The 11,962-nt window shown below is 38.8% G+C and overlaps 1 protein-coding gene across 1 annotated transcript in view; it reads left to right on the plus strand.

Annotated features, from left to right (window-relative positions):
• The window catches only part of GSAP (gamma-secretase activating protein), a gene marked incomplete in the record, with an annotated part of 185,523 nt that overhangs the window by 79,842 nt on the left and 93,719 nt on the right, over positions 1–11,962 (plus strand).

Genomic DNA, 11,962 nt, shown 5'->3' on the forward strand with positions numbered 1-11,962 from the left:
CTGACTTTTTATAACTGCTTGCAGTCTCTGAGGCATTGACTTAATGAGTGATAAACAATACTCTTCATCAATCTGGCTCCAGCCTTCTCTGATTGCTGTTGCCAAATCATCTTTGCAGGTTGGAGCCTTGTCATGGACCATTTTCTTTAACTTCCACCACAGATTTTCAATTGGATTGAGATCCGGACTGTTTGCAGGCCATGACATTGACCTTATGTGTCTTTCTTCAAGGAATTATTTCACAGTTTTTGCTCTATGGCAAGATGCATTATCATCTTGATAAATGATTTCATCATCCCCAAACATCCTTTCAATAGATGGGATAAGAAAAGTGTCCAAAATTTCAATGTAAACCTGTGCATTTATTGAAGATTTAATGACCGCCATCTCCCCAGTGCCTTTACCTGACATGCAGCCCCATATCATAATTGACTGTGGAAATTTGCATGTTTTCTTCACAGTCTGCATAAATCTCCTTGGAACGGCACCAAACAAAAGTTCCAGCATCATCACCTTGCCCAATGCAGATTCGAGATTCATCACTGAATATGACTTTCATCCAATCATCCACAGTCCACGATTGCCTTTCCTTAGCTCATTGTAACCTTGTTTTTTTGTGTTTAGGTGTTAGAGATGGCTTTCTTTTAGCTTTTCTGTATGTAAATCCCATTTCCTTTAGGCGGTTTCTTACAGTTCGGTCACAGATGTTGACTCCAGTTTCCTCCCATTTGTTCCTCATTTGTTTTGTTGTACATTTTCTGTTTTCAAGGCATATTGCTTTAAGTTTTCGGTCTTGACGCTTTGATGTCTTCCTTGGTCTACCAGTATGCTTGCCTTTAACCACCTTCCCATGTTGTTTGTATTTGGTCCATGTTTTAGACACAGCCGACTGTGAACAACCAACATCTTGTGCAACACTGCGTGATGATTTACCCTCTTTAAGGAGTTTGATAATCCTCTCTTTTTTTTTCAATTGACATCTCTGGTGTTGGAGCCATGCTTCATGTCAGTCCACTTGTTGCAACAGCTCTCCAAGGTGTGATCACTCCTTTTTACCTACATACTATTAAGCAGATTTAATCTGATGCAGGTGTTAGTGTTTGTAATGAAAATTTCCAGGGTGATTCCATAATTTTTTCCTCAGAATTGAGTGATTCCATAATTTATTCCCTGTGCTTGTTCTATAAATCTAACGGTTACTGGCCACCACAATTATTTTTCTTGATTTCTTTTAGTGTTTCTTAAAGCCAGAAAGCTGCCATTTGAAATGCCTTTTAGTTTTTGGCCATGTCTGTGATCTGCTTTTTTTTCTACAACAATAAACAACTGAAGGAATATCCTCAGGGACTGGTGATTCAATAATTTTTGCCAGGGGTTGTAAAACCCAACCCCAACATGTTGGGTGCTTGTATCCCATAACTGAATATTTGAAATGACCTTGAGGGTCAAAGAAGAGAAAAATGAGCTGTGATTTAGTACATATAGCCCCTTTAAAAAACACAAGTGTCCTGCAAACAGTAAGCGTTGCATGTCTGCGTACACGGGGAGAAGAAAACAAAACAAAATAAACATCTCAAAAAGAGGAAAAAAAGGGGATATTTTTTTCAATGAAACAAATAGAGAATAAAAATGCAAAAGTTATGGCCTGGGAAACAGACCAGCGTGGGACTTTCATGTGAATAGTAGCTTCATGAGACAGTCATGTACAGCAGAGTAGAACATCACTGTTCAGGTAATGCCTCTAAATCTTGCGTGTTACCATGAGTATATACTCCAGAAACGTAAATCCTGTAATGGTGGGGCAGTGCGTTTCCTGGAATGGAACTAGCAAATCCAACACAGTTCCCAGATACCACAATGAAAAACAACTGTATCTGTCATAACAAATCCAACAGAACTCAACGAGGCTCCTAGTTTGAAGTGGCATTATCGGGTAGCAATGTATGGAATCATTTAGCGATGAGCAGCAGGACTAGACCACGCCCTAGCATCCAACCAGCAAGAGGTATCCGTGGGAGTATTGAAAAAATGCACCTTGGCTCTATCCACCACTCATATATTTGCAGGGTATAGCATGCTGTATACCAATTGCAAATCCCTGAGCCTTTTTTTCACATGCATAAGGCTGGCACATTGTTTCTGCGTAGCTGCAGAGAAATCGGGATACATAGATATGCGATTGCCATTATACAGTAGTTCTGCAGACCTACAATATATGCGCAATCATTGGGTGTGGATGAGCCCCTGGAAGTGGTGGTCTTGAAGGGATCCGGTGTGCTCACTCTATAGTGAAGAAGCGAGAGAAAGTAGTGTCTGTGTAAAAATGTGGAGAGGGTGTAAAAACCTTCTCCTCTCAGACACGTGTTATGTCAACAGTGTCTTAGGCGTTTTGTTCAAAAGTTCAGTAGCCAGGCTGTCTTAAAACAAAGTGTGAGTTTATTTGGTCACACTTGGCAACAACTTGAAAATATACAAAGTTAAATTCTTCTTACAGCTTGATGTAGTAAAACAAAAATAAATAGGAACAAAAACTTGTAATCAAGAATGTTCAAGAGATGTCTCAGCTCCGTTTGTGCTTTTCTATGTCAGAGAGATGTCCACTCTAGCAGCTGTTTGTGAGGTAGGCTGTATTTAGGCCTAATGTAAACGAAATGTCTTCTGTAGAGTAAGAATGCGTGTGTTCTTCTTTGTGTATGTGAAAAAGTAATGACGTCCTTCTGTGTGTGTGTGTAGGACATGTGTTGTGTGTATGATGTGTGTCGTGTCGTGTGTCGTGCGTCCTGACGTGAAGTGTCACTCTGTTTTTATACTATTTCAAATCAAGTCAGCAGACTAAAGTCATAGCCATATACGGCTAGAACTAAAAATGAAATGATCATATTCGTGATTATTCTAAATATTCTCTTTGCCAACAGCTGACACGTCTCTTAAACCTCTTTGATTGTCAGTAACACACAACAGATTCTTATAAAAAACTAAAGGTGAATGACCTTTCCAAATGGCCAAATTCTTGTAATGGATATCTTTTAAACTACAGAAATGCAATTCTGTACCAAATCGTACAAATGCATATTAAACTATAATTGGATACATATATAAATATATACTACTTCACACAAACTCAATCTAACTAACTAATTAAATAACTATATCAAATAACTAACTATATTATGGATAATATGTTTTTACCTTTAAAAAGATCTTTACAATAAAGTTTATGACAGACACAGTATATTCTTATCTGTGACATCACTGACCTACTGACCTTTAGTCATTAACTCAGCACATGTAGAACAACTGTTACAAAAATGACATGCACACAACCTAGCTATTTCAAGATTTGTCTTATGCTGAGCTGAGTGAGCTTTTTCAAAGTCAAAGCATAAAAGGGAACCCAGACTGCATACTTACAGATCTTGATTATAAAGCCAAATTAATATAATTATTCTACAATCCCCCCTGAATATAATTTATTATATTAACTAAATCACGCACACTCCATTTATGGCCCTTTCATACACATTTTGAATCAGTTGCTCCAGATGTACCACAGCTCATCATAGCATCAGATAAGCCAGAAGTAATTTTCCGACTAAAAATACCTGTCATAATTTTTCACCTTTTTTTCATTTCTTCCTTAATCAATTTATAAAATCGTTTCATTCTAACCATAATACAGATTTGAAATAAAATACATAATATCATGATAATAAATATAATAACTATAGGATGCAATAATATATTTCCGGCAGCAGTTGTCACTGAGGTATTTCCTCAAACTGAAACATTCCTGCTGATTACATCCTACCCATTTAGTTCTTATTTTTACCAATTATTTTTATTTATTTTATTACCAATTCTTTAGAAACAAAAAGTATAATTCCAATGTACCTTAAAAATAACAAAATAATCTTTCCAATTGATATCTCAGTTGACATCTCTGTTGGCATCCCTGGTACCTTCAGATCTTTAATTCTTAACCATAACTTTAGCTACTGGAATAAATTACTAAACATACTCATAAGAAGTAGAAATCTCATTCAAGACATCATTTCTATTTAAATTTAGCAAAGGCCTAGCCATGTTTTGTGAACAAACTTCTGAAATACCTGTACCTGTTGTTTGCAAAGTTTGCAACCACACTTCTTTCTATACAACAGATTATATAAAAATAATGGAGTATGCTGATCTCAAAAGACATCCTGTCATTAACTCTAAAGTTAACAAACCTTATGTTTAAAAAATAATAAAGTTTTTAAATGAAAACTGTAGCAGGTAAATAAGTCACCCAATCTTTACCTTTTTCTTGAATCATCTTACCCTATTTAGACTTTATAATACTATTTATATGTTCTACAATACCTGAGTACTTAAGATGATAAGAAACAAAAACTTTACTAAATACTTAAAATTGCATACATATCCTAAAAAAATTTAAATCATAATCTGATTCCATGGTTTGAAATCCAACCCCAGTGGAATATGACAAAAGTTCACAACAGCTTAACTTTTGTTAAAAATATTATTATTTCTAGAATTAGCTCAATTAATTTATCAAAAAGAAACATTAACTAAAAAAAAACAACATCCTAATATCCTCCTTTAGCAGGTGGAAAAAACTAATATAATCAATCTATAAAGATTTGTCAAATTCCTCAATACTTTGTAGTATCGGGTTACTCTTTCCTATTGGATTGTTCTATAAACAAAAAAAACAATATTCAGAAGTTTGATGACAAAGTGTTCTAAAATGAGTAGTTCAGAATTTCTTTCATTAGCTTAAACAAAAAAATCAATCAATCAGTCAGGTACCTGGATATGCAAAAAGAAATATTTTCATTTAAAAATAACTCTATCCATATTTGTTGGAATCAATTATTTTTTTTACAATAAATATTATCTTCATCAGTCTGTACTGATTCTAACTAAAACAAAATGTCATAGTCCCCCTTTTTATCCTGTGACTAATATTAAATCTTGCAAAAGAATAATCTTACCAGATTATTGTATTTTTTCCTTTACACGGACAATTGCTTTAATTTTGTAAAAGAACACTAATTTAGGTTGGGCCTTCCTAAATATTATATTTCTGAAAGAAATTTGATCATGTTGAAATTTCTTTTCAGAACCAAAAACATTCCTCTCACACAGTATGATTGAATGAACCACACATGCCTGGCACTCTGACTGCTAAACAAACACATGGCAGTCTTAAGATCAGCTTTCAATGCAGACACCTACAGAAAGTTTAATATTGTCATTCCATTGTGCCAATATATTTGGCGCTATTTATACAAACACAGGAAATTCTTTCCCAATAAATGTCCACTAAAAGTCGAAAAAGTGACTTTTTCATGATTAACTTACACAATTGTGGCTCTATCCCTCATATTGCATCTATATAATCCTCATGTATTTTTAAATACCACTACAACTGATCTTTTTAACATCCAATTGCCATTAGACAAAGCTGTGTGTATTGACACCTCCTGTTTTCCTAGTAATAACACCTTTAGTGTAACATAAGATGTTTTCAAAACAAATGGTGCAAAACCCACAATGTCTCTGATCTGTAGCATTGGACAATGCTCTCCTAACACATTTTTTTTATAAATACCAATGAAATTGTCTCATCATCCACATACACTTGAATATAAAATGGCTGAGAGAGATCTCTATATTAATCAAAAATACTACATTAATAAGGGCTTTCTTTAGATCTTCAAATTATTGTATACAAGTTCTCTCTTGTAATTAAAAATATTTGCCCTACAGTAAGCCTATATAATTCATTAAAATTTACTCAGACAAATACTTTGTCTAGAAAAATCTCAATGAACTCTTGAGAAAAGTTATTAAGACCCAAAAAATCTTATTTTTTTAAAAACAATTACTTTAATAAGTAATAATACCTTTTAAAAATGTATTTTTTCTCATCCATGAACCCTCTTCCAGATATTTGGAAGACTTTGATCCACAGAAGTGAAAACTGTCATGACATGATGACTAGTCTGTGTAACTTGATCTGCATTTCTCTGTTGGCAATACACTCCTCGCATGTCACAAACTCTTCAGAGAATGATCTGTTACAATCAGTTTAGCCATCATGCTTTGTATACAATACACTGTACAATTCGGTAACAATCTAGTTTTTCGTTTTTAAAATGTTTAACCTTTTTACCACTTTTTTAAACATATTTTGTTTGTACATCTGCCAAAAATCATGTACACTACGTTATATGACTTTCCTGATTATAGTAATGACAAAAAAATTGTTTAGAGGACAATCTCGTGAAACTCACAGATTGGGTCCTACCCAAAAAACTGCGATTGGCCATTTCCCCGAGAAAACTCCTCCCTCAATCAAAGTCCTTACTTTTACCAGAAATACTCATTTACAAAGACTTTTAACAATTGCTATTTTTACAATTTTTTTAGATTGAACAAAACTTTCATATTTTAATATTTTCTCTGGGTAATCTTAAATAAATTAGAACAATCTACTACTTTTAATTTAATAACCTAATCTAAGTTTGAAATTTTTGTAAAAATTGTTCAATCCTTAACTTATTATTTCCTACAACCAAATCTATAGGATTTTTGTAAGACACTAAACACCATGTTATTTTCCATAATCTCAATTTCATGCAGTTCTTTCCACAATCTTAATCTATACTTTTTCTCTGAAAACTTTTTTCTGCCCCCTATATATATGTTTTAAAATGACCACGTGTAATAACACACATTTTCTGTTTTTCAGGGCTAAAATATTCATAAACATTTACATGCAGCATTAAACTTAGTTTCCTTGTTAAATAACTTCTTTACACTCTGGAATTAATTAATTACCTTACTACTGCATGTATTCCTGATGGTACAGGAAAATACTTCTGAGCCTTGAGATGTTAACCATCCCATGTTACCATTTTATATAAACAAACACACTCACCCCTTGTTAGTATGATAGTCCTTGTGTGCACTTAAAAAAAAACAAGAGATAAATAATGTCCTTTAAATTTGTTGTTCGTTGCCTTTTCTTTCGTTTGTTGCTTTTTCTTTCTTTTGTTGCGTTTTCTTTCTTTCATTGCTTCTTCTTTCCTTTGTTGCCTTTTCTTGGAAGAATCATTTTCTTGTAGCTTTTTGCCTTGTTCCTTGTATTGTGTGCTGTAGTGTGCTTTAGTGTGCTTTAGTGTTCTTGCCTGTTGATTTTTCTTTGCCTGTTTCTTGGACTTTCCATCTTCAAACATCAAAATCAGACTTTCATCTTAGCTTACCAAATAGTACATACATTTGCCTGTTGTACCTCAATGGTAGCTTTTTCAAATAACGTGAAGTCTCAGTTCCTGATTCAACATTTTTTCTTATTGGGCAACTACCCAATATTTTCTTATGTGAGACTTTCTCACCTTCTTAGGAACTAACCTTGGCAGAAATCTTCACGTACGTAACGTTACGTTTTCACAAACAAAGTCTTGGATTTCCAACAATAGCTTGAAGCATACCGTCCAAATGGCCTTGTCAATCAACTTCGTAGGCTGGGTCTTCCTTTTTTTTTTTATTTTCTTCAAAGTTACAAACTTTGGCTAGAGGTGAGAAAACAGACATAGAAAAACTCACCCGCGACTTTTATTGAACTGTTGTCCACATCTGACGCAAACGCCTCCTTCTAGGTTCTTTACTTAGTTTCTTCTTGGAGCTTGTTCTTCCTCCATATTTGATTATCAGATGCCATATCTTATTTAGAAGAATTTCTCGTCTTTAGCTGGCTCAGTTCCTTGGACCTTGCATCCTTGTCTGATGGAACACAAACGCCTCTTTCTAGGTTCTTTGATCGTTTTTTTTTTTCCGAGACTTGATCAATCATGAAAATGTGTGAGTCTCCCCCCTTTGTCGAGGAACAGGGAAAAAAACTGGACTGGCTGGCAATCGCCAATGTAAAAATGTGGTAGGGGGAGGGTAAAAACCTTCTCCTCTCAGACACGTGTTATGTCAACAGTGTCTTAGGCATTTTGTTCAAAAGTTCAGTAGCCAGGCTGTCTTAAAACAAAGTGAGTTTATTTGGTCACACTTGGCAACAACTTGAAAATATACAAAGTTAAATTCTTCTTACAGCTTGATGTAGTAAAACAAAAATAAATAGGAACAAAAACTTGTAATCAAGAATGTTCAAGAGATGTCTCAGCTCCGTTTGTGCTTTTCTATGTCAGAGAGATGTCCACTCTAGCAGCTGTTTGTGAGGTAGGCTGTATTTAGGCCTAATGTAAACGAAATGTCTTCTGTAGAGTAAGAATGCGTGTGTTCTTCTTTGTGTATGTGAAAAAGTAATGACGTCCTTCTGTGTGTGTGTGTAGGACATGTGTTGTGTGTATGATGTGTGTCGTGTCGTGTGTCGTGCGTCCTGACGTGAAGTGTCACTCTGTTTTTATACTATTTCAAATCAAGTCAGCAGACTAAAGTCATAGCCATATACGGCTAGAACTAAAAATGAAATGATCATATTCGTGATTATTCTAAATATTCTCTTTGCCAACAGCTGACACGTCTCTTAAACCTCTTTGATTGTCAGTAACACACAACAGATTCTTATAAAAAACTAAAGGTGAATGACCTTTCCAAATGGCCAAATTCTTGTAATGGATATCTTTTAAACTACAGAAATGCAATTCTGTACCAAATCTTACAAATGCATATTAAACTATAATTGGATACATATATAAATATATACTACTTCACACAAACTCAATCTAACTAACTAATTAAATAACTATATCAAATAACTAACTATATTATGGATAATATGTTTTTACCTTTAAAAAGATCTTTACAATAAAGTTTATGACAGACACAGTATATTCTTATCTGTGACATCACTGACCTACTGACCTTTAGTCATTAACTCAGCACATGTAGAACAACTGTTACAAAAATGACATGCACACAACCTAGCTATTTCAAGATTTGTCTTATGCTGAGCTGAGTGAGCTTTTTCAAAGTCAAAGCATAAAAGGGAACCCAGACTGCATACTTACAGATCTTGATTATAAAGCCAAATTAATATAATTATTCTACAGTCTGCCATATTATCCTTTAAGCCATAGTGCTAGGAAATCTTCAGGTTGTTTACCCTCTGCTCCCTCAAGAAATCCCACAAAGCAAACATTATTCCGTCTCTGGCGGTCTTCCATATCGCCCAACTTATCTGTGTGGGTAGCAACCTCCTTTTTGCAGTTTTTGCACCGTGCTTTCCAGAGGACGAACGATATCTTCCAGATCACTAATTCTCTGCTCTGCCTCTGTGGCCCTTTCTTTAACATTGTGCATTTCTTGTTTTAAAAATGACATTTCAGCTCTCATGCCATCAAGGTAGTTTGGCATGTACGTATGGCCTTCATGATTTGCTTTAGGGAAGGCTCAATGTCATCCCCCTGCAGGCTCTATGGCTTCCGGATCCCCCTGGGGTAGCCTATCCAGGGAATACCCTCTTCTTAGCCCACGATGTCTGCGGGGTAAGGGGCTTACCGCAAAGAAGTCTGTGTGTAGCAGATCAGCTCTGCTCTGTTGCGCGCTGCTTTTCACTTGTGTCTCCTCTGCGCGTCTGCCGCCATCTTGGGATCCCCAAGCAAATCGGTCCAAACGTTCTCCGGCAGATTCCATGGGTGACCATATTTGACCATGATGGTCAGCTGTCACCTCTGTGCACCTTCAGTCAACTGCTGTAGGGAGGGATTAGTGTCTCTGACACTCAGGATCGTTGCAGTCTTTAATTGTCCGGCCGGTGCCCCTGATTACCGCTGCTCACATATCAGCCGCTAGCTTTGCTGACATGCTCTGTTAACTGTAGGATCTTATATAGACAGGTGTGAGCCTTTCCAAATCATGTCCAATCAATTGAATTTACCACAGATGAACTCCAAGTTGCAGAAACCTCTCAGGCTGGGTTCACACTGGTGCGACACGACAGCCGTCCTACTTTTGGATCCGACTTTGCCCTGCGACTTGAAGCCGACATATGTCCGACTTTCAATGAACAGGGATCCAACTTGAATCCCCGCCAATACCAGGCACTGTGTTTGGTAAGAATCTTGAGGGGGAACTCCACGCCAAATTTTAAATAAAAAAACGGCATGGGTTCTCCCTCCAGGAGCATACCGGGACCTTCGGTCTGATATGGATTTTAAGGGGAACCCCCATACGCCGAAAAAAAACGGCGTGGGGGTCCCCCCAAAATCCATACCAGACCCTTATCCGAGCACGCAGCCCGGCCGGTCTGGAAAGGGGGTGGAGACGAGAGAGCGCCCCCCCTCCTGAACCGTACCAGGCCACATGCCTTCAACATGGGGGGTGGGTGCTTTGGGGCAGGGGGGCGCCCTGCGGCCCCCCCACCGCAAAGCACCTTGTCCCCCTGTTGATGAGGACAAGGGCCTCTTCCTGACAACCCTGGCCGTTGGTTATCGGGGTCTGCGGGCAGGGGGCTTATCGGAATCCGGGAGCACCCTTTAATAAGGGGGCCCCCAGATCCCGGCCCCCCCACCCTATGTAAATGAGTATGGGGTACCCCTACCCATTCACTTAGGGAAAAAAAATGTCAATAAAAAAACACACTAGACAGGTTTATAAAGTAATTAATTTATTAGGCAGCTCCGGGGGTCTTCTTCCAACTTCTAGGGTCTCTTCCGACTTCTCCGCGCTCTCCGACCTCTTCGCCGCGCTCTCCGGTTCTTTTCCCGCTCTCCGGTATCTTCTGCCGGGTTCCTCTGCTATCATCTTCTGCTCTTTTCCCCGCTCTTTTGCTAGTGGTGGCCCGGTCTTCTCCGTCGTCTTCTCCCCTCTTCTCTTCTTCCGATGTTGACACAACGCTCTCTCCCGCTGTAATGCCGTGTGCACGGTGCACAACGACTTATATAGGCATGGGGCGTGGTCACTGGGTGATGTCACCCGATTACCCCACCCCTTATGACGTCACCACCCGATCATGCCTCAGGCTGTGACGTCATAAGGGGCAGGGGGTCTTCAGGTGACATCACCCAGTGACCACGCCCCATGCCTATATAAGTCGTTGCGCACCGTGCACACGGCATTACAGCGGGAGAGAGCGTCGTGTCCACATCAGAAGAAGAGAACCTGTCTAGTGTGGTGGGTTTTTTTTTTTTTTTTTTACACTTTTTTCCCCCCAGGTGATTGGGTAGGGGTACGATGTACCCCATACTCATTCACATAGGGCTGGGATCTGGGGGCCCCCTTATTAAAAGGGGCTCCTCGATTCCGATAAGCCCCCCGCCCGCAGACCCCGACAACCAATGGCCAGGGTTGTCGGGAAGAGGCCCTTGTCCTCATCAACATGGGGACAAGGTGCTTTGGGGTGGGGGGGGGCTGCAGGGCTCGCCCCTGCTCCAAAGCACCCACCCCCCATGTTGAGGGCATGTGGCCTGGTACGGTTCAGGGGGGGGGGGCGCTCGCTCGTCCCCACCCCTTTTCCTGACCAGCCGGGTTGCATGCTCAGATAATGGTCTGGTATGGATTCTGGGGGAACCCCCACGCCATTCTTTCGGCGTAGGGGGTTCCCCTTAAAATCCATATCGGACCGAAGGGCCCGGTATGCTCTTGGAGGGGGAACCCATGCCGGTTTTTTATTTAAAATTTGGCGCGGAGTTCCCCCTTAAAATCATCAGAGCACAAGTCGCATGCCAAAGTCGGATCATGCAAGACGACCATCCGACTTTGATCCGACTTCAATGATAGTCAGTGGGCTGAAGTAGGATCAAAGTCGGACCAAAGTAGTGCAGGGAGCATTTTCAAAGTCGGACCGACTTGTGTCAGACCAGTTAAGACTGCTCCTTTAGGGAAACCTTGATTTTCACACGTCATGCGACATGAGCTCCCAATGTTGAAGTGTTTGTTGCACCAGTGTGAACCTGGCCTCAGGGATGATCAGTGGAAACAGGATGCACCTGAGTTCAATTTT

Source organism: Aquarana catesbeiana, linkage group LG03 (assembly GCF_042186555.1).
Source record: "Aquarana catesbeiana isolate 2022-GZ linkage group LG03, ASM4218655v1, whole genome shotgun sequence".
Taxonomy (NCBI): Eukaryota; Metazoa; Chordata; class Amphibia; order Anura; family Ranidae; genus Aquarana; species Aquarana catesbeiana.